This window comes from Adiantum capillus-veneris, chromosome 10 (assembly GCF_014529385.1).
Source record: "Adiantum capillus-veneris isolate H3 chromosome 10, ASM1452938v2, whole genome shotgun sequence".
NCBI classification, from domain to species: domain Eukaryota; kingdom Viridiplantae; phylum Streptophyta; class Polypodiopsida; order Polypodiales; family Pteridaceae; genus Adiantum; species Adiantum capillus-veneris.
In genome coordinates, this window is record NC_140940.1 from 115,639,281 (window position 1) to 115,658,037 (window position 18,757).

General features: G+C 42.7%; 1 pseudogene; it reads right to left on the minus strand.

The window, feature by feature from the left end:
• Positions 1-14,659: 14,659 nt before the first annotated feature.
• On the minus strand, positions 14,660-15,548 carry LOC147449491 (uncharacterized; annotated as a pseudogene).
• Between the last annotated feature and the right edge of the window lie 3,209 nt (positions 15,549-18,757).

The window sequence follows — 18,757 nt, forward strand, 5'->3', positions numbered from 1 at the left end:
CAAAGGAAGGAATACCAGATAAAGAGAGCCCTAAGCTAAGGAGAGCTCACTCTCTTTTCTTTGAGAGATCATACAAGAGAACAATGGATCAGTCTGCAGCAGGCATGGTCATTTTCAATGAACAGTCGGAAAGAGTATTCTCCATGGGGCAGTTATTACACTCCCACTCTAACAATGAGGCAGAATATGCAACCCTAATCCTTGGGCTGGAACAATGTATTTCACAAAAAATTCAGCGCTTGAATGTGTTCGGCGACGCTTTGCTTTTGATTAGGCAGATAAATGGCACCTGGGAGTGCAAAAATCAAGTTTTACTTGGTCAACTCCGCCAAGTTAAGGACCTTCTGAAGAAGTTTGAAGCAGTAAAACTCTTCCATATTCCCAGAGCAGAAAATCAGGAGGCAGATGCACTAGCTAAAGAAAGAATACAAGATGTTACCGTTGGAGCAATCAAATTAAAACTACCCCTGTTCCAAGGAAGTGACGTTATGCTTGATATCATCAGCTTTCTGAATACAGGGGAATGTCCAACAGGACACACTAAAGGCCAAAAACAATGGCTGGTAAGGAAGGCTACTAGGTACCGCCTTATAGACGACCACTTGTATTGTAAGGGCAAGAATCAAATTCTCAGGCAGGTGCCAACCTCCAGTGAAATCACAGAGGTAATTTCAAGCTGCCATGACGGCGTCTGCGGTGGTCATTTTGCTCTAGATATCACTAGTAGGAAGATTCTACAAGCAGGATACTTTTGGCCTAGTTTGAACAGAGATGTACACCATTGGTGTAAAACATGTAGGGCTTGTCAAGTAGCCAGTGATCATACGCTAACGTGCGAGCCACAAACCCCTATCATTTCATATGGTCCGTTTGAGAAATGGGGAATAGATGCAATTGGTCCCTTACCAAGGGCCCAATCAGGTAAACTATACATCATAGTAGGTGTAGACTACATGACGCGATGGGCAGAAGCAACGGCCACCACCGGCATTACAGCCCAAGAGGTGGCAAAGTTCATTTTTGAGCATATCGTTTTCCGTTTTGGCACTCCTCTTCAGATAATATCAGATAGAGGACCAGGATTCAGAGGTGATGTGGTAGGAGAATTGATGAAGAAGTTAGGCATCACACGTCGGCATTCCACACCATACTATCCACAATGCAATGGTCTGGTAGAGAAGGTAAATGGAATGATTTGCAAGATCATCACAAAACAGGTGAACAACCATACAGGAGATTGGGATAAACATCTCATGGCAGCTCTATGGGCCTACAGAACAACGTTCCGAACATCACTAGGTTTCACCCCTTTCCATCTGGTTTATGGGAAGGAGGCAATTCTACCCATTGAGGTACAAATAGCCAGCTTACGAGTCTTGGCCAGCCAGACCCACCGTCCCATCGTAAACCTTCAAAACCACATCTTGGATCTAGAGAGATTCCAACTGGATAGGGAAGAAGCAATCAATCACTATGCAACACAGACAGAACAACTCCGACTCACTTTCAATCAAGGGCTTAAAGAGAAAGGACTGGAAAAAGGCATGCTAGTGCTACGGTACGACAATAGATTTGATACCAGGAAGGATAAGAAATTTCAACCCAGATGGGAATGGCCATTCATCATCAAGGAGCGCTACGACAATGGCAGCTATAAGCTGATCGAAGCAGATGAGAGAATTCACAAGACTAGAGTCAATGGATGGAGATTGAAGAGGTATTTCCTTAGGTTTGACCCAGAATTTGTGCTAGACATTCCAGAAGAGGGAGAACCCTCTAACTCTACAACTGAAGAAACTGAAGAAGGGCTAGAAGTATGAATGCCTCTAGCCAAAAGAGAGAGGGCTAATGATAGCCGACTTTTGGAAATCAAAGAAAAAAACTCATTTCACCCCCCCCCCCCCCCACCGTAACTTTTTTTTTTTTTCCCCTCCCGCCCTTCGGGCATTGGATAAAACCCTCGCTCTCTCTCCCCACCCATTTTCCCTACATACCCGCTTTCCTAATATCTCTCTCCTCCCGATTTACCCTCCTCGGCCAGGCAGAAACTCAGAGAAGGAACCCCCCAACCCCTCTCTCGTGCTCCCTCGGTGTGAGCCGCGTGAGAACCCCCCCCCCACTCACCCTATCCCCTCTCCCATTACCCTCTACCCTCATTTACCCCCCCCACCCTCTCTTTGGCCCGCCAATATTCCCTCCCCCGACCCCTCCTCCCTCTTCCCCTCACCGCTCGCCTCACCCTCCCTCGGCTCATTCACACACCCCTCTTTGGCCCGCAGTTATATTCCCTTACACCCCCTCATTAACTTATTTCCCCTTCGTCCTCAAGCCCCATGCAAGACAATACCACCCCCCCCTCCCCCTCTCACCCACACATCTCCCATACTCCGCCATTCCCCCTCTCCCCTCACTCTCCCTCACACACTCCCTCTATCTCTTATCCCCACACCCCTCTCCCTCATTCTCCCTCTCACGGCCACGCCAAGCTCTCTCTCTCTCTCTCTCTCATCCGAATACCAACAGGCCATGCCAAAGCTCTCTCTCTCTCTCTCTCTCTCTCTCTCTCTCTCTCTCTCTCTCTCTCTCTCTCTCTCTCTCTCTCTCTCTCTCTCTCTCTCTCTCTCTCTCTCTCTCTCTCTCTCGCGGTAGCGGTGCAGTCCAACACACACACACACACACACTCCCTCTCACTCACACACACACCCCACAACCCCCCCCCCCCCCTCCTCTCTCCCCATGCGCTGTACGCCGCACGCTGCATTCGATACACAACCACACAAACGCCATGTGGGCAGCAAAAAATACGCCAACACAACACACACACACACACTCACCCCCCACACACACCCCCCCCCCCCCCCCCCCCCCCCCCCCCCCCCCCTCCCTTTCGGCCTTCCGCAGAAGAGTAAGCCGCCGGTCATCCGCAGAAGGAAAAAATAAAAATAAAAAAATAAAAAATTATATATATATATAGCCCCCCTTCCCACACACGATTTTGCACACACATACCTATACAAAACACACACACACCCGCCTCATGCAAAAATACATACACACTCGTATATACGCACCGTACCGCAGTATGAAGGCAAAGGCTACGACATCAACAAACAAAAAGAAGAAGGATCCAAAGCACGCGCCGCCAACAACAAAAAACTAAAATGCGCCAAAGGCATGCCCCGGCCGACTCCGAAAAGAAGTACGCTCAACACTGACGCACCGGCAGCACGCCATTCGCCGACAACACGCAACCACGACGCCATCCCAGTAATTTTTAGGTTATTTTACCATTATCTTCAGTTTTCACCCGAGCCATTGTAAATTTCCATTTTGTAAATATCCTCTCTCTAGGTGATGGCAACAAAGGCCCACCTAGAGATTCCCATCTTTTAATAACCTTCCCCAAAACAAAGCAAGGGTCAACCACACCGGGACCACCACTTGCTTTGTCTCCCCGATTAAGATTACCCTAACCACACTAGGGACTACCATAATCCAAGAAGCCAACACCTATAAATTGGCACTGAAAGGTCACTATCAGGGGGGGGGGGGCAACTTATGTGGAACCAAGCATTGGGTAGAGTGAAGTAGGAGGGATTGACACCATCACCATCACCGGGAGGGGGTCTTGTGTGTTGGGTTTGCCTTGGAAATTGCACCATGCGAAGGGAACCACATCCACCTCTCCACTCCAATGGTCGATGCACACACGTATGCACGCTCTTGGCAATGAGTATTCACCGTCATTGAGTTGCCCTAGAGAACGCACCAAGTTGGTTGCACCATATCCTCTCCCTACATCTCTACCATCACGGCATGCCACCTTGTAAATATTGCAGAAATAACTCACCCTCACACACCCGAGGTTGTTTTCATCAATTGCAAGTATTCTCTCTCTCTTCTCTCTCTCTCTCTCTCTCTCTCTCTCTCTCTCTCTCTCTCTCTCTCTCTCTCTCTCTCTCTCTCTCCTTTTCTCTCTCTCAGTGTGTAGACTTGCGGTGTTCATATCACCGTGGTCTTTGCGTCCTAGCCGCTCAAAGCTAGATTGTGCCCCCTGTTCACTTTACCGTGGCAGGCTCGCGACGAGCCATTCGGCCCCCGGTATTTTAGAGGCCGTCGGGGTTCGGGGTCCGCTTTGCGTCCGTCACCACCTTCGGCTAAAAACTTTATAGCACAGGGGATAGTAGGTTGGACAAGTGGGGGACCTTTGCCCCAGACCAGTAATGGTGTAGTAAAGATAGTAGCTACACTCTATTCACACATTGATCTTCAAACAATAGATATAGGACTATTGAATAGTGCTAGCTTGAATAGTGCTATCTCTATTATTTGAAGGTGAATGCATGAATGGAGTGTAGCTACTATGTTTATTACCATGGATAGTATGGGGTAGAGGTCCACCACTTGTCCAACCTACTATCCCTTGTGCTAAACCCACCTTAACACAAGGGATAGTAGGTTGAACAAGTGGTGGACCTATGTCCCAAACCATCCATGGTAATAGAGATAATATTTACACTCCATTCACACATTGACCTTGAAATAATAGAGATAGCTTCAACAGGTGGTCCACCTTCACACCACCTTGGGCTAAAACCTCCATAACACAATGGATAGTAGGTTGGACAAGTGGTGGACCTCTACCCCATACTATCCATGGTAATAAACATAGTAGCTACACTCCATTCACGCATTGACCTTCAAATAATAGAGATAGATTCTTTCAATATAGCTAGCTTGAAACCACCTTGTGTTAAAGCCTCAATGACACAACGGACAGTAGGTTGGACAAGTGGTGGACCTCTTCCCCAAACCATCCATGGTTAGTAAACAAAGTAGCTTCACTCCATTCACACATTGACCTTGAAACAATAGAGATAACATTTTTCAATGGAGCTAGGTTGAACAGGTGGTTAACCGTCAAAAAATCTTGGGCTAAAACCTCCATAACACAATGGATAGTAGGTTGGACAAGTGGTGGAACTCTACCCCAAACCATCCGTGTGATGAGACTAGAAATAGGAGTATTCAATAGAGCTAGCTTGCATAGGTGGTGAACCTTCAAACAACCTTGAGCTAAAATCTCCATAACACAATAGATAGTAGGTTGGAAAAGTGGTGGAACTTTGCCCCAAAACATCCATCGTAGTAAAAACGTAGCTACACTCCATTACCACATTGACCTTTAACAATAGAGATAGCTTCTTTGAGAGAAGCTAGCTTGGACAGGTGGTGGACCTTCAAACAATCTTTGGCTAGAACCTCCATAACACAATGGATAGTAGGTTCAACAAGTGGTAAGCCTTTGCCCCAAACCATCCGTGGTAGTAAACAAAGTAGCTACACTCCATTCACACACTGACTTTGAATCAATGGAGATAGCTTTGTTCAATAGATCTAGCTTGGGTAGGTGATGGACCTTCAAACCAACCTAGGCTAAAACCTATAGAACACAATGGAATGTAGGAAAAGTGGTGAACTTCTTCTCTAAACCATCCATGGTAGTAAAAATAGTAGCTACACTCCATTCACAAATTGACCTTCAAACAATAGAGATAGCTTTTTTCAATAGAGCTAGCTTAGACAGGTAGTGTGTTGAGCTTATATGTGAAGCTACTCAATATATGGCTGGGTGCCATATATAGAGAAGCCATATATTGAGTGGCTTCACATATAAGCTCAACATAGTGGACCTTCAAACCACCTTGGACTTAAACCTCCATAACACAATTGATGGTAGGTTGGACAAGTGGTGGATCTCTACCCCAAACCATCCATGGTAGTAAACATAGTAGCTACACTCCATTCACACATTGACCTTCAAACAATAGAGATAGCTTCTTTCAATAGATCTAGCTTGGATAGGTGGTGGACCTTCAAACCGCCTTGGGCTAAAACCTCGACAACACAATGGATAGTAGGTTGGACAAGTGTTGGACATCTAACCAAAACCATCCATGCTATCATAGTAGAGATAGGAATATTCAATAGAGTGAGCTTGGACAAGTGGTTGACCTTCAAACCACATAGGGCTAAAACGTGCATAGCACAATGGCTAGCTGGTTGGACATGTGATGGTCTATTACCCAAACCATCCATGATACTAAACATAGTAGTTACACTCCATTCACACATTGACCTTCAAAAAATATAGATAGATTCTTTCAATAGAGCTAGCTTGGCAAGTGGCGGACCTTCAAACCACCTTGAGCTAAAACCTCAATAACAAAATGGATAGTAGTTTGGATAAGTACTAGATCTCTACCCCAAATCATCTATGCTATAAGAGTAGGGATAGGACTATTCCATAGAACTAGCTTGGACATGTGGTAGACCTTCAAACCACCTTCGGCTAAAACCTCCATAACATAATGGTTAGTAGGTTGGACAAGTAATGGACCTCTGTCCCAAACCCTCCATGGTAGTAAACAAAGTAGCTAGACTTCATTCACACTCTAACCTTCAACCAATAGTGATAGATTATTTCAATAGAGCTACCTTGGATAGGTGGTGGGTCTTGGTCTAAAACCTCCGTAATACAATGGTTAGTAGGTTGGAAAAGTGGTGGACCTCTATCCCAAACCATCAATGGTAGTAAACATAGTTGCTCTACTCCATTCACACATGACCTTCAAACAATAGAGATAGATTATTTTAATGGATCTAGCTTACACAGGTGGTGGAACTTCAAACCACATTGGGGTAAAAACTCAATAACACAATGGATAGTAGGTTGGTAAAGTGTTGGACCTTTATCCCAAACCATTGACATCCTCTGACTAGATATAGGACTATTCAATAGAGCTACCTTGGATAGGTGATGGACCTACAAACCACCAAGGGCTAAAAAGTCCATAAGACAATGGTTAGTAGGTTGGACAAGTACCCCTAAGCATCCAAGTGATAAGACTAGAGATAGGACTATTCAATAGAGCTAGCATGGATGGTTGGTGGACCTACAAGCAACCTTGGGCTAAAACCTCAATAACACAATATATAGTAGGTTGTACAAGTGGTGGAACTCTGCCCCAAACCATCCATGGTAGTTAACAAAGTAGCTACACTCCATTCACACATTGACCTTGAAACAATAGAGATAACTTCTTTCAAAGGAGCTAGCTTGGACATGTGGTGGACCTTTAAACAATCTTGGGCTAGAACCTCCATAACACAATGGATAGTAGGTTGGACAAGTGGTGGACCTTTACCCCAGACCATCCATGGTAGTAAACAAAGTAGCTATACTCCATTCACATACTCACTCTAAAACAATAGAGATAGATTTGTTTAATACATATAGTTTGAATAGGTGGTGGACCTTCAAAATAACCTCGGATAAAACCTTCAGAACACAATGGAAAGTAGGTTGAACAAGTGGTGGACCTTTGCCCCGAACCATCCATGGTAGTAAACATAGTAGCTACACTCCATTCACAAATTGACCTTCAAACAATAGAGATAGCCTTTTTCAATAGAGCTAGCTTGGACAAATAGTGGACCTTCAAACCACCTTGGACTTAAATCTCCATAACATAATGGCTAGTAAGTTTGACAAGTGATGGTCCTCAACCCAAACCATCCATGGTAGTAAACATAGCAGTTACACTCCATTCCCACATTGGCCTTCAAACAATAGAGATAGCTTGGATAGGTGGTGGACCTTCAAACCACCTTGGGCTAAATCCCTCAATAACACAATGGATAGTAGGTTGGACGAGTGTTAGATATCTATCCCAAACCATCCACACTACCAGAGTAGAGATAGAACTATTCAATACAGCTAGCTTGGATAGGTGGTGGACTTTCAAACCACCTCGGGCTAAAGCCTCCATAACACAATGGTTAGTAGGTTGGACAAGTGATGGACCTCTGTCCCAAACCCTTCATGATAATAAACAAAGAATCTACACTCCATTCACACTTTAACCTTCGAACAATAGTGATAGATTCTTTCAATAGAGCTATCTTGGATAGGTGGTGATCTTCAAACAACCTTGGGCCAAAACCTCCATAATGAAATGGTTAGTAGGTTGGACAAGTGGTGGACCTCTATTCCAGACCATAAATGGTAGTCAACATAGTAGTTGTACTCCATTCACACATTGACCTTCAAACAATAGAGATAGCCTTTTTTAATAGATCTAGCTTGCACAAGTGGTGGATCTTCAAACCATATTGGGCTAAAACCTGAATAACACAATGGATAGTAGGTTGGAAAAGTGTTGGAGATCTACCCCAAACCCTCCACGTGATTAGATTAGAGATAGGACTATTCAATAGAAATTGCTTGGACAGGTGGTGGACCTTCAAACCACCTTGGACTAAAACCTTCATTACACAATGGTTAGTAGGTTGGACAAGTGGTGGGCCTCCGCCCCAAGCTATCCATGGTAGTATACATAGTAGCTACACTCCATTTACAGATTGACCTTCAAACCACATAGGGATTAAACCTCCATAGCACAATGGATAGTAGGTTGGAAAAGTGGTGTACCTCTACCTCAAACCATACATGGTAGTAACATAGTAGTTACACTCCATTCACACATTGACCTTCAAAGAATAGAGATATCTTCTTTCAATAGAGCTAGCTTAGACTTTTCGTGGACCTTCAAACCACCATGGGCTAAAAACTTTATAACACAAAGGATAGTAGGTTGGACAAGTGATGGATGTCTGTCCCAACCATCCATGGTAGTAAAACTACTAGCTACACTGCATTCACACATTGACCTTCAAAAAATAGATATACAACTATTGTGAATAGAGCTAGCTTCGGTAGGCAGTGGACCTTCAAACCACCTTGGGCTAAAACCTTCATAATACAAGGGATAGTAGGTTGGACAAGTTGTGGATCTACGTCCCAAAGCATCCATGGTAATAGAGATAGTAGCTACACTCCATTCACACATAGAATTCAAACATTAGAGATAGCTTAAACAGGTGGTCCACCTTGAAACCACCCTGGGCTAAAACCTCCATAACACAATGGATAGTAGGTTGGACAAGTGGTGGACCTGTATCCCATACTATCCGTGGTAATAAACATAGTAGTTACACTCCTTTAAAACATTGACCTTCAAATAATAGAGATAGCTTCTTCAAAATAGAGCTAGCTTGGATAGGTGGTGGACCTTAAAACAACCTTGGGCTAAAACCTCCATAACACAATGGATAGTAGATTGGACAAGTGGTGAACCTCTGCCCCAAACCATCCATGTTAGTAAACAAAGTAGCTACACTCTATTCACACATTGACCTTGAAACATTAGAAAGGTCTTTCGTCAATGGAGCTAGCTTAAACAGGTGGTGGACCTTTAAACAATCTTGGGCTAAAACCTCCATAACACAATGGATAATAGGTTGGTTAAGTGGACCTCTGCCCCAAACCATCCATGGTAGTAAAAAAAGTAGCTACACTCCATTCACAAAATGAATTTGGAACAATAGAGATAGCTTTGTGCAATTTATTGAGCTTGGACAGGTGGTGGACCTTCAAATCAACCTCGGCTAAAACCTCCAGAACACGATGGATAGTAGGTTGGACAAGTGGTGGACCTCTCTCCCAGACCATCCATGGTAATAAATCTAGTAGCTACACTCCATTCACAATATGACTTCAAACAATAGAGATAGGACTATCCAATATAGTTAGCTTGGACAAATGGTGTACCTTTAAACCACCTTGGGCTAAAACCTCCATAACACAATGATTAGTAGGTTGGACAAGGGGTGGACCTTTGTACCAAGCCATCCATGGTAGTATACATATTATCTACACTCCTTTCACACATTGACCTTGAAACAATAGAGATAGCTTCTTTCAATAGATCTAGCTTGGACAGTTGGTGGACCTTCAGACCACCTAGGGCACAAACCTCCATGACAAAATGGATAGTAGGTTGGACAAGCAGTGGACCTCTTCCCCAAACCATCCATGCTAATAGAAATAGTAGGTACACTTTATTCACACATTCACCTTGAAACAACATAGATAGCTTGTCTCAATAGAACTATCTTGGACAGGTGGTGGACCTTCAAACCACCTTGGGCTAAAACCTCCATAACACAATGGATAGTAGGTTGGACAAGGGGTGGACCTATGCCCCAAACCATCCATGGTAGTAAACATAGTAGCTGCACTCAACTCACATGTTGAGCTTGAAAAAATAGACATAGCTTGAAAAAATAGAGCTAGCTTGGACAGGTGCTGGACCTTTAAGTCACCTTGGGCTAGAGTGGTGGACTTTTGCCCCATTCATGCTAATAGACATAGTAGCTACACTCCATTCACACATTGACCTTGAGACAATAGAGATAGCTTGTTTCAGTAGAGCTTGGAAGTAGGTTGGACAAGTGGTGGACTATATTATTTAGTAACAATAGACATAGTAGCTACACTCCATTCACACATTGACCTTGAGACAATAGAGATAGCTTGTTTCAGTAGAGCTTGGAAGTAGGTTGGACAAGTGGTGGACTATATTATTTAGTAACAAGTGAGTTTGTTTTTTTTCAGGAAGATATGGCACTAAAAAGAAATGTTACAAGGGTGGCTGTCTCAATTGACTATACTTGCAATGATCAAAGGAATTGGTATCTGGATATACATGGTGTGGAGGGTTTGCAATTTCATAAGGTGCATCTATTTATTGGAAAGAAAGAGAATGATAGTCTATTTGAAGATGTTGGCCAAGTAGTGGAAGCCTCTATCTCTACAGTTGATGGTCATCCATAGTTAGAATGCATTGATATTGTAGTCCCAATGAATCAAGAATTCCAATTATCTCCAAGAGCATATGCATTTTCATGCATGTCTCAAAATAAAGATGAGACAATGTTTTTCGGGGATGGAAGATTGAAGAGTTAACTCAAGGTGCCACAAGAGATCAACTTCAAAGATCCATCATAGCCACACTAGAGGGAAAGAAGGTGAAATCTTTACGACCACCTATAAACAAGAAAGTAAAAGTGCAAAAAGTAGCACCTAAGGAGACTAGTTCTATTTTGGATGTACACAATGCATCTCTAGCATCCTCAACACAAGGTTCAACGTCCAAGAGGAGGATCATGGATCCAGAAGCTCTATAGGCAGAGGCCATGAAAGGACAAGAAACTATTGATGGAAAACATGCTAAAAAAGCATGTTATTTGGTTTTTTCTGGAGTACAACTAAGCTTGCAGCATGTGCATATTTAATGCTGCCTATTCAAAATGCAAAGGCAAAGAAGCGTATACCTTTGGCAGCAAAAGAGGTACAAGAGGGAAAACTACAAGATTATCATTATTGGATTCTTGATGGCCAACATTCAATTTATGCCACAAAAATTTTGCTTCACAATGAACAAAAAAACAATGAGATATTTCAAAGATTGCTTGACGTGTATAAATTTCAAAAGGCTCGTATTGTTGTAAATGCTCCTCCAATGGTTGCAACTGCTATATCTGCCATTGCAAATGATGAGGCTAAAGCGTTGTATGTCAAGCAACATTGCAGTCAAATATTGCGGCATTTGCAAAGTCAATGGATCTATTCAGGACGACCATCAAGGGCAGCAACTGGAATTGCAGAGGGACATATATCTCGTGTTGGATGGGATGTAAGTGTCTTCTTCTTCTTTCTTATTGTCTTTAATTGAACACTTGAGTTCAATCTTCTCATTGGTGTTATATTTCTTTCTAGAATTTTCTTCAATTGGCAAGAATGAGTGCAGGAGAAAGTTGGATTGCTAAACAGACACACATGGTTACATATTCTGATCGAGTTTATGATTGTTGGCTAGAAATTATTAAAAGGCTTGAGGAGGAGAACTAGAAACCCCCAACAATGGTATTCAGATTTCTTTGCGCTCTTGAAGAATCAGAGGTAGAGATTATTCAAGAAGAAATTAAAGATGAGAAGATTTTATTATCAAAGAGTGCAAAAGATGGTGATGTAATTGATATGTATGATCGAATAAAGCAACTCAAACAAGAAAAAATAATTCAAGACGCACTTCTTAAAGGATTCAATGCTTTGAATGAGTCATCACCATGTAAATATTATGAGGAAATAGTCAGCCGACATATAACATCAATGATGCATTTTATAAGACCATTCTAATGTTGTGTGAGCAATGGCTCAAAAATAGCTTGAAGCGTGAAACAAAGAAAATGTATTTTCCGAATGAAGCTATAAAATACATGCAATGGGCAATTCAACTTCACAAGGAGAAAATTGAGTCTCTTGATTTTCCATGGTCCATCTATGTGGTGAACCTACAAATGGAAGGAAATCTCTACTTGAAGCGCTACTTCAACAACCAAATTCCTATTGGCTTATACATTTTAGACTTGACAAAACACTATGGAGACAACTTGCAGTGGACTGAGGAGATATTTAGCAATGCTTTGGATGGGATGTTGACTATTTTTGGAGGCTCAATTAATCCTGAATTTGTGTTTCTTGCATTTATAGATTTCTCTAAACTCACAAAATTACAATGTGCATGCCAGAGTATGGGAGATAATGCGAGCTAGCATTGTTATGGTGTCTTACATCACTTTCCATTAGCACCTTGCAAAGGAGCAATTCAATTCCTTGTGGTTGTTGCCTTCATGGGACAAGGTAATGCATTTGAAGACCTGAGAAGGAGATCATAACAACATCCCCTGCCAATTTATTTTTCTTTGCTTCAAGTAGAAACTGAAGGCATGTCATATTTGTAATATTTGGAATCCAAAAAAAGTGTTTTCGTCAAGCACTACATTCATACATATTGTTTTGAAGATTGCAAGCTTGTAGATATCTTTAGTGATGGCTCTCTGGTTGCACAAGAAGGATTACAACAAAAAAAAGATGCCATCTGCTTAGTTGAGAGCGTGCAAGAGTTGGGATCCCTAGCAACTAGGCTTCTTGAATTTGCTAAGGCCCATGCTCATATAGAAAAGTGGGTTGGCCTTCAAGATCGACAACCTAATTTGCAATTAGCTGACGATGTGCCCATCAGAGAAGAGATTTCTTTGCAAGAAGAAGAAGGAGAAGAAGAACAACCTCCTTTGTCAATGGAAGACTACTTGGAAATGGAAGGACGTATGTTTTGAGCTTCTTGTATATGCTAACCTCTATTCTTGTTGATTTTATACTCTTAATGTTAGGCTTTGTTTTATGTAGTATTTTTTGAGTCCATCTTTTTCATCTCTAAGAATTAAAGGTTTAAATGTAGAGAATAATCTTATAATTTTTAAGTGATGAATCCTTAGATTTAAAACAAACACTAGCCTTGACTTAAGAGCTTGAACTGATGAGTTTTAGACCTCGTACTATCCCCTTTATTTTATACTTTCAAGGCTAGCATGGGTAGGGGAACCATACATAGATCCCTATCTCAAGAAGTGTGTTAGACCTTCAAACAACCCCATATAGCTTGGACAAGTGGTGGACCTTCCATGGAGGTTAATTCAAACAAGTGTGGTGGTGAACCTTCTGTGGGGAGTCTAATTGTGGTAGACTTAAAACAATAGCCACTTCCTTCCACTTTCTTGGACAAGTGGTAGACCTTTCTTCTATTAATGTCTCTATTGAGAGAAAAACTGAATATAGAAGAAGAGAGAGACTAATTAGGCATAGATTTGTAAATTTGTAGAAAAGGGAAACGTGTTGGAGCCCCCTCGACACCTGTAATCGGCCCGTGCGGCCACTTCAACTGCCCTCGGCCCCTTGTCTTGGCCTCCTTGCCCCTTGCGGCTTCTCACAAGCCAGGTCTCCCCCAAGCAAATCCCCTTTCCGCTCCTCATGCACCTCTGGCCATCCTCATGCATCCACAACATGGACTTTTCGCCATGCAAAACTCTCACCTGGCGCTCTCCTTCCTCATCTGCTGCTCCTTGACTGCAGACCAACGCTTTTTTCCCTTTTAATATCCCAAAGCTATAAATTTATAAAAACCCTTGCTTGGCGACCTGTCCCGCGCTCAGAATCAGCCCTTCCTTCCGAGGTCAAGAAAATATCATTTGCTCCTCGTCGTCCCGGCTTCAAGCTATGCTCAGCACAAAGCCTTATAAACAGAATGATTCTTGCATCGATGACCTTATGGTTGCCAGAATGGAGCCTCCATTTTGTACACACTACGGCACCATCAGATAGAGGTATCCATCATTCTCTATTACCTTTGAGCACCTTGACCAATGTGGTGGGAAGCCATCCTCGCTCTGCTAGAATCCGCGTTTGGCATACACATCTGGATAGTCAAGTGTCTTGCAGATACCTTGCTCCGAATCCCATATCATAAGATTGATGGCAGTTGGATCCAGCATCCCTTGCTTCATTTCCAAGCTTTTGATATTAGCCTTTGCTACTACCACTTGTGATTGGACGAAACACTGACAGCTATCCACTAGCAAGCACCCATCGCGGTGTACCTGGCCCCTAGCACCATCAAATACTTGCCCAATGTACTTGCCACTTGCGTGCAAACCGCCATGTATGGATTTCTTGCACCTCCATCAGTCGACACATCTTGGGTTGGGTGCACCATCATTGCCCAACCCCTCGTTGAGCATTCATGCTCAACCGTAGTATTATTTAGGTAAAGTAGCATTGCATAATAAGAAGCTGATAGATAGTATTTACATGAAGTAGTAGATAGATAGAGTGAATCTAGTAGATAGATAGAGAGCTTCACTGTCTGCCGTAGCACCCGCCTGGGTCAAATGGAAAGCCATAGTCTCTCCTTACTGTGATGCAAACTCCACCGGGATCAAATACATGGCATTGAGCACAACCATGCATCCATAGTACACGCATAAACATCCTTTTTCCTGCACCTGTAAACCCGAAAATAAGCCTCTTGTGCAGCTTGGCATAGCATCGATCTTCAACCTATATCCATATGCCGGCTTCATATACAAAACAAGCCTGTAAACCAACCTATGAAGCATTTGCACCATACATCCTCATCGCCTCACCTGCTAGAGAACTCTCCATAGCATACCTCTCATCACGAGAGCTTTGCAACCCGTGCTAAACTACCTGTAAAGCAGCTTTCAAGAGCATGTCCATCAATAGCACAACTTCCACCTTTAGCAACGTGTCTTCCACTACCGCTGCTTCTTGCGTAGCCCAACCTACCTGTGTTCCAAGCATACCCTCTGTGGGGTAGATCCTTCAAACGGCATACATTCCATACCTGACTCATCTTGCAAGTCTTTGTCTGCCATATCCTTTGACACTTCGTCTTCAACCACATCATGCGAGAGAAAATCGGATTGCTCGACCACCTTTGCCTGCTCTTCAAGGACTTTGTCTACGATCACATCATCTTCTACGCAAAAGAGAAAGCCATGATCTATTACCTCGATGTTTGGTAGGTCGACATCACCAAAACCTTCTGGAATGCACTGCTGCTCTTGAATACACTGAGTAGAGCAAGGTTGCCCAACCCCCTGTCTAGCTTCCTCCTGCACAACTTCGACCATCTCTTTGCAAACACCATCACACTTTTCTTGCGAGCTCTGATCCATAGCTTCCTTTGAGTCTTCATGCATACACTCTTCGGCTAGGACCGCATCCTTGCTAGCCGGACTAACAGACTCTTGTATAGCATCACACCATATTGGAGGCAAAAATTAAAATGAAGATCTGAAACGGCTTACCAATGGCAAAACAGCTACCTCGTTGACGCTTGACGTTTCTCTTGTCACATGATAAGGATCCATTGTCGAGCTTTATCCATAAATTGGAGGCTTCAACAAGCCCATCTCCAACTTCTTCTTTGCTTTCCTGCTCTTTGCCTTTGCCAAGAAAACCATTTGCTCATAATCCTCTGCACCACCGCACTCGACCTTCTCTCTAATTTGCGGATGCAAGCATGCTAGAAACCGCTCTCGCTTGAAGTGGTCTCCGTTTTGCACACATGTAGCAACAGCTAGGCTCTCCCAAATAGACTCAAATTTACCCAAAAACAAAGAAAAATCTTCACTTACATCATGCTTTAGCTTGCTCAATTGCTCACCCAAGTCTGATGGAGAAGCCCGCTTTTGAAAAGCTTCAACAAACTACTTCCGAATCTCGCTTAGCAAGACTGACGATCTGCGATCTTCAAACCTTCAAACCAAGCTTTGGCTCGTCCTTGTAGAATCAAGGGTAGGGCCTTCAATTTGGCTTCATGTCCACAAATTTTCAACTGCAACAGGTATAGCTCCAGATCGGAAAACCAATCTGAGGTCTCTTCTTCTCCAGCAATCACCAAGTCAATATCATGCATCATCGTTAGGCTTTAAAGCTTCACCGAGGAGCAATCAGTAGATCCTCAGTGGGGGCACCACTGATGGGATGGGGGAAATGGAACAACAAAACCATTTTGAAAGAGATAAATCATATGATGGGATGATTTATGCATACTCCCATTCTTTAGGGCTTATTTGTTCTCCTTGTGCTTTGGCATTGGTCATGGCATTATGGATCCACTCTACTTGAATCAAGTCAGGATATTTTGAAAGCTCTTTAGGAAAAGGAGGTGCACGTCTACCTCCATGGGACCTCTTCCATGCATCTCTATCCCTTTCTCTAGCTGCGCGGGCTTCCAAGTACATATTGACCCATTTGGTCATGATAGTGGCATTGAGTAAAGAGTAGTTGTTGACTATGGCATGAAACTCTCTATCCATGACCAAGAGTGAGCCTTTTCCACTGGGAATGGTTGAGTGCTTCTTAGGATCCTCTTCTTCACTCCACAAATGATGCAATGATGGATCCACTGTGAGATACTGTGAGACATACACAAATGCCTCTTGCACCACCCAACCTTCTGCCATGCTCGCCTGAAAACATTAAAACCACATATTTTTATTAGTAACTCCATAGCGTTTAAATGCTATCTATATTGTATTTATTTTGCATACCTCCAGTTGTGACCTCAATCTAATAAAATCCTTTAAAGTCTTCAAGAATCTCTCCAAGAAGAACATCCATCTAGAGTGAACCACCCCACAAATGGCAATCTCCTCAACAAGGTGAAGCAATAGGTGTATTTGGCTAACAAGGATTGTACGTGGGAATGCATCCTCAATAGCAGACACTGCCTCTACTACTAGCTGATGGGCTACTGGTATGGCTTCTACTTCTATCTCCTTGGAGCTCACAAATCTACAGGAAAAACGTTATATAGTATATGAAAAAAAATTCCAAAGTTCATGCATGCACAACATGATATAGTACTTGAAAAAAACCCATTACCTCACAATCTCACCCACTTTGAATATTGCAGCCTTCACCTTAGTGTCCCCATAACCACTAATAGTTATGGGAAGTACAAACTACAAGCAATAAAACATGTTAGTGAATGTCAACCTATATATAAGGACACATAGAAACCACAAATTTTTATACTCTTACCTGAAGGATTTTATGCCAATCATGGGATTTCAATCCATACAATTGAGTGGAGCCACCCTAAATCATACATAAATCATTGAACTCACAACAAAACCATTACAAATACTATTCATAAGCACATAACGAAACATTTGCAAATTAATCATATACTACACCAAGTGAAAGAATGGAGAGTTTTTTTAATTCTCATCTTGTATAAGATCTCTACAAGCACTAGGATCCATATTTAGACCCATAGTATTCAAATCAATAAACAAATTTAGATATTCTTCCTCCTCTCCATCACCTCTTGTAGAATCATCATCGCTTTCTCCCTCTTCCTCGTCCTCAAGATGACTATTTGCAAGGCTTGGCTGACCTTCTTCAACTTCTACTACATCTTCCTCTGCATCTTGTGGTGATGGTATGATGGGATCAATTACTGGCTCAATGTCCGTCTCTGCAAAGATAGATCTACCCCGCGGTGTGACTGGAATGACATACCAAAGTCTTCTTTGAAATATACATGGCACATAAAAGACCTGTACGTCACACACTAAGAATAAGCTGATATACATAACTTAAATTTTTAATTTAAGTTAATTGCACATAGCCTAAATTACCTGCTCGCAACTACTAGGATACACCAAGTTGTCAGTTTTTCCCCGATGGAATTGGGTGGAATCCACCATAATGAGCCCGACACTCAAAGAGGATTTTGTGAAAAGATCTGAAATACACTTTGATTATTCTCTCTATAGTACCACAATATCTGACCTCATGTGTTGTTGTGTCAAAGTTTCCCATTATGCCACAATCATTAGTGGTCCGACGCTCATCTATCTTGCGGGTGCGAAAATGTCGGCCTTTGGACCAAATGGAGTTGAAAATGAGACCCTACAATCACAATGCATAAGAGGTTACATCGAATTTCATTAAGTGATTTGCATACAATCATACATAACATATACACACTCACCTTGCGCAAGCATCCTCGCGCATACTCCCATTCTTTAGGGCTTATTTGTTCTCCTTGTGCTTTGGCATTGGTCATGGCATTATGGATCCACTCTACTTGAATCAAGTCAGGATATTTTGAAAGCTCTTTAGGAAAAGGAGGTGCACGTCTACCTCCATGGGACCTCTTCCATGCATCTCTATCCCTTTCTCTAGCTGCGCGGGCTTCCAAGTACATATTGACCCATTTGGTCATGATAGTGGCATTGAGTAAAGAGTAGTTGTTGACTATGGCATGAAACTCTCTATCCATGACCAAGAGTGAGCCTTTTCCACTGGGAATGGTTGAGTGCTTCTTAGGATCCTCTTCTTCACTCCACAAATGATGCAATGATGGATCCACTGTGAGATACTGTGAGACATACACAAATGCCTCTTGCACCACCC